The following is a 5,815-nucleotide window of genomic DNA, read 5'->3' as shown; positions in this document are numbered from 1 at the left end:
GCGTGGAGCTCGCAAGCGGAGCGTGAAGTCACATTTTCTCAAACGCTCTCTTTTCAACAGAACTCTGCTCCTAGCTCTTTTCAGGATGCTTTATTTCATTATATCGCAGATGCGCATACGCGGCTGCTATTGACCAATAGCTGACATCAATCAAGAGGGGTGTTCGAATCAGTGCGCTTCTTCCTACTGTTACTGTGTATATTTGTTGACGCAGTTTAATTAACAGGCTGAAGTAAGCGAAAGTCTGCTTTCGAATTTCGATAATAATGACTTACTTTCGGAAGACGCCGACGATCGTCTGCTCACGCTGGGCAGCGGCTGCCTACGTAGGAATTAAACTTTGGCCACCCTACTTATCGGTGTCGTAGCCGTCGGGTCTCGCTAATTTCGACTAGTTTTGAACACTCAACTAGCCTCGAACCACGCGAAACTTAAAGTCAGACCACACGCACGCTTACCAACACCCGCTCACTCCTATAGCCGCTCCTAGTTAGACGCCTTGGTAGACTTCGCTTTGTGTTGAGCTATTGATAGCGCTTCAAAATGCGCAAGTTGGATGTGGCTATGCGTCGGTCTCGCTGGTGGTGGACAAAGCCGGTCCGCATCACGTAGCACAGCCAGACTGGAGCATATGAGCGCGAGCGCGCACTCAAGCCCTGTCGTGCGCAAAGCAAACGCTGCGCATACGCAGTACAGTTGCATGTAACTGTGGTCTGTTACGTAGCGTAAATACCGCGGCCGCCGCGGGGTGCCGCGACGAGTCCGCTGGCTGAGCGCACTGCGGCTCGCTGAGGACAACCACGTTTGGCGCGTCGTAGGCGCTCAAATCAGAAATAGTGGCGTCTACGTGAACATGCAAAATCAAATTGGAAGTGCGTGCCATGGTGACGTTGCGTAGGCGGAGCGTTGTGGGCACGCCCCGCTCCACCGTAGCTTTCACAGTGCAAGTCATCGAAGAAGGAGCGGAAGCACCACCCAAAGGATGTTTGATTGGCAATAACTCCGCTTGAGCGGACCGCATCGAATAACTTTTTGCTTCAAAGTTTTCCCGAAATAGCCTATGTTTAACTTAAAGTACATTTTAGACATCGGTAAAAAGTGAGTCACTGCCCTTTTAACTCGAGTATACTCTTGTTTTCTTTAAGTGGTCGTGCAGAACTATTGCCGCTGAAAAGAGAGTGCGTTTTTTTTTTTTTTTTTTTTGCGTATGCAGTATGTCGCCTATACTCAACAAACTCCCACATATAGAGATCCGAATAAATTTGTGTAAACTGTCAGACATGCATTTTCCTTCAGCCGTTACGATATCTCAGTGGCTTCTAGTTTGTTGTTTAAGAACATTCCGTGTTTTTATCACTGGAAAACAAAGAACTTTCACTCAAAGGTGCTGAGAAATCGGCTCAAAGAAAGCCTTCAAAGAATACTGGGATGTTCTGCAAAGTAATCAAACAAGCAGCAGCATTCGAATATTTGAGCTTTCTTCTTGTATGAACCTTAGGTAAAGCAGCCAATGATAGTAAAAAAAAAATGGTCGCGACGGCTGAACCTTACATTTCTTCTTCAATTCCACCTCTCACCTACGTCAACACAGGGGCTAATCAATGCAAATGCAGGCGAAACAATCGTGACGAAACCTTTCTCGGCAAACTGTCTAGAGCGGCCTTGCGAAAACACTGCAGTCATAGAACTGCTAATTCAAATAGGCAAAGCAAGGCAGAGCCATCAGAAAAGCCATAACGTCACCAGCATCGAGGAACTCTTGGCAAACGGCTGAGATTCTATACCCGTGGCAGAGTTTAACAAGCTTTATTCATAAAACAAGTAATCAAAAGTGTTTCAACCATAACGACGCAAAAAATGACGCTTTATGAGGGACAAAACTGTGACCCTCACTAAAGGACCAACTCAGCAGAGTTTACTATAGCGCTTAGTCTGTCCAATCAGTAGCTAAGCAACTACTTTGTTTGATTGGCTATTTCTAAATGCTCTAATTATATATTCTTGTTTAAAATTAGAAGCATGTGATTCTGGATGCGGTCAGGCCCAGCGGCACACGCAACGTCAGCGTAGCCAAGTTAAATCCATGAGAAACTCCGCAGAGTAAACTATGCGCCCCATTTAGGGCAGTCTGCGCCAGCCACTGGGATATAGCCCTCGCGAGCTAACTACCACGAATTCAACAGATGTTTTATTATGCAAATGAGAAGCCTCCGAGATTTCGCCATTTTCGCTCACAGCTTTATGGCAAAACTTGAGCAGCTTGCTGTAGCTGCCTCATCGCCCTCACTGATCGTGAGAGCACGTGGCAGAGGTCTGTAAACGTTGCGTAGCATCGATATTAACCTCAGCGGTGGCAGCCGATGGCCATTTGACCTGAATACTCGTGCCTAGCTTCGATTCCATGATTAAGTTAGCCTGCAACTGATTGGAGACTGCCTTCTCTACAAGCGATAGTGCTTAATATGCAGGCTAGAAACTGTCAAGACGACCAAAAAAAGTTCGCGCTGCTACGGCAGTTTTTTTTTTTTTTTTGTATCATCAAAAATGTCTTGCAGCTCAGCGTATCAGATATACTGGTGTACTTAAGTCATGGAGTAAATGATTGAGTAAAAGTTCACTCAAAAGTAAATGATACTTATCGTACACGGGACTTATTTTGTCGGAAGCCTTCCTTTATAGGCATAATAAATGATTAGGATAGACGAGACCGTGAATCAATGAGAAACTGCGTATGCACTGCAGCAGGCCCTTGCCACGCCATGGGGGATGAAAGTACACCTGTCACACTATTCTCGCAGGAGCTCATGAGCCCTACAAAACCGCCGACACAACCAAAAGCATGAGATGCGGATGTAGAGGTCACACCCGTCTCAAGATAACGCTATATCTCGTTACACCCTTTTCATTGAGCTTACTGTAGGCCATGCAGATGACGTCGTGCTCAGCTAAGAGCGACACATGCCGCGCGTATATCGCGCCTTAGTGGACCGGAACTGCAATACATTTCTATATTATCGCTACAAATTCATCAAATTTCCGCTGAATAAAACACCTTCAAAGAGAGGTGCGAGCCGGTTGCTTTTTCTTAAAATACGAATTACTGTCGGTAGAGAATATTTTTATTCACTTATTTATTCAAAATACCCCCAAAGGCCCTCATTACGAGGGTATTACATGGGAGGATCGATCACAGGCGCACAGGCACTGGTCACAGATGATACCTATACATCATAATAAAAACAAAAGAATATACAAAAGTAATAATAGAGTGAAACACATAGATAATGTACAAGATAAGTCACAATTATTGCCCAGAACACATTAGTAGATATTAGGAGAACATAAGGCAGCTGCAATGAAAAGCAAACAGTAACAAACATCGAAAGCACTCCCATAATAATAATAATAATAATAATAATAATAATAATAATAATAATAATAATAATAATAATAATAATAATAAGATTAGGTGGCAAGTCGTGAGCGAGTTAGGTCTTGAAACTTAAGCCCGGTTCCGTGGCAATGTCTGATGGTAAGGCGAACCATTCAGTTATTGTGCGCGGTAAAAACGAATATGCATAATGAGATGACTGGCAGTTAATGCGTTTTACTTTGTATGGATGGTCACGACGTGGAAAGACACATAGATAATGTACAAGATAAGTCACAATTATTGCCGAGAACACATTAGTACATATTAGGAGAACAAAAGGCAACTGCAATGAAAAACAAACAGTAACAAACATCGAAAGCACTCCCATAATAATAATAGTAATAATAATAATAATAATAATAATAATAAACTGAAATAAATCATCATGAAGTGATGGATGGTGATAAAGGTTATGGAAAAGTGATAGGCGAGAAATTTTACGGCGAAGTGCTAAGTTGTCCAACTCAGCTTTATTCTTTAACGAGGTGACGCTGGTGTAACGTGAATAATCTCAAAAAATAAGTCGCGCAGCACGGTTTTGCATGTTACTGATTATATAAGTTTGTTCGGGATTCCAAATGGCAGACGCGTATTATAGTTTAGGACGGATTAATGTTGTATACGCTAGTTTTTTAACATGCATTGGGACTTCTTTTAAGTTATGTTTAAGAAGTCCGAGAGTACGGTTTGAAGAGGCAAGGATAAGATTAATATGATTATTCCATGATAAGTTTGACTGAAGTTGTGACGAGTTCCACAGCGTTGTTATCAAGGGAGTAGGTGGTTCGAATTCGTGACCTACTGGTGAAAGACAAGAGTTTAGTTTTGGAAATATTTAATGGCATTAATCAATTAGAACACCATGCACTTATTGCTTCCAGGTCAGTTTGTAATAAGTGGTCTATCAGTGTTACATGTTACACGTCGATAAAGTACACAATCATCTGCAAATAGTCTGATTTTGGATGACACGCAACTGGGTAAATCATTAATATAGATTAGAAAGAGTAAAGGACCAAGTACGCTGCATTGTGGAACTCCAGACGTAACATAATCATGAGTTAGAATTGTTAAATGAGCTAACTGTAAACTGAATTCTAGATGAGAGAAAATCCGTGATCCATGCAATTATAGTAGGGTGAACGTTAAGCTGTGAAGGTTTAAGTAACAACCTATGGTGTGGAACATGATCGAATGCCTTAGAAAAATCTAAAAATATTGCGTCAACTTGAAACCGAGCATCTATCAGTGCGTGTATGTCGTTAATAAATCCGGCAAGTTGGGTGTCGCATGAGTAGCCCTTGCGAAAACCGTGCAGATGATTGAAAATAATGTTATGGTCTTCAAGGAAGTTGATTACTTGACTGTGTATGATATTGTTACGCGCGAAGCGTTTATTTAAATAGGCAGGGCAGATAATTGGTCCAAAACACGCCAATCGGAACGATTGGCGTGTTTTGGGCCCGGTACAAAAGCAGCCAGCCGAACGTCGTCTTCCTTCTCTACTCCAGTCCCCGTGGACATTCGCGCTCTTTCTGTCCTCTGTTACGAGAGCTCGTGACATTTCCCCGTTGGCAGACGAAGCCCGCCGGGCAAATCAGTCAGTTGTTCGTGGATTGCAAGCCTTTAGGCGGGCAACGTGCGTGACTTCGGTCTTGGCCGAGTGTCGTCCAGTGTTCGTGAGGCGTGCAATGTGATAGTTGACCTCGCTGCAGCGTTCAAGTATAACGTAGGGCCCAACATAGTGGGCCAAGAACTTCTGGCACAAGCCGCGCTTCCGTAAAGGCATCCAGAGCCACACAAGGTCACCAGGATTGAAATATACATGTAGGCGACGACCATCGTAGCGGATCTTTGACCGGTCCTGCGATGCCAAGGTGCGTAGCCGAGCAATGCGTCGCGCTTCTTCTGCTTAACAGAGGACCTTGGTAATAGAGTCATTGTCATGACCGAAGTAGGGAAACATGGTGTCGAGTATGTAACGAGGCGGACGAGCATAAAAAAGGAAGAACGGTAAGTAACCGGTGGTCTCGTGTCTCGCGGTGTTTAATGCATAGGTGACAAAAGGTAGGATACTGTCCCAGTTCTTATGTGCGGAATCGACATACATCGACAGCATGTTGGCAAGCGTTCTGTTTGTACGTTCGACCAGACCGTTAGTTTGTGGTTGGTATGGCGTCAAATGGCGGAAGCTAGATGAACACAGACGAAGGTTCTCTTCGATAACGTCTGCAGTAAATTGTCTCCCACGATCGCTGATTATAATGCGAGGAGGCCCATGTCGGAGAATAACAAAATATAACAAGAAAAGAGAAACTTCTGTTGCTGTTGCCGATGTCAGCGCTGCCGTCTCACAATAACGCGGGAGGTGGTCTACACACA

This window comes from Dermacentor silvarum, chromosome 1 (genome assembly GCF_013339745.2).
Source record: "Dermacentor silvarum isolate Dsil-2018 chromosome 1, BIME_Dsil_1.4, whole genome shotgun sequence".
NCBI classification, from domain to species: Eukaryota; Metazoa; Arthropoda; class Arachnida; order Ixodida; family Ixodidae; genus Dermacentor; species Dermacentor silvarum.
The sequence above is the reverse complement of the archived record's forward strand: the minus strand, read 5'-3'. Positions refer to the sequence as shown.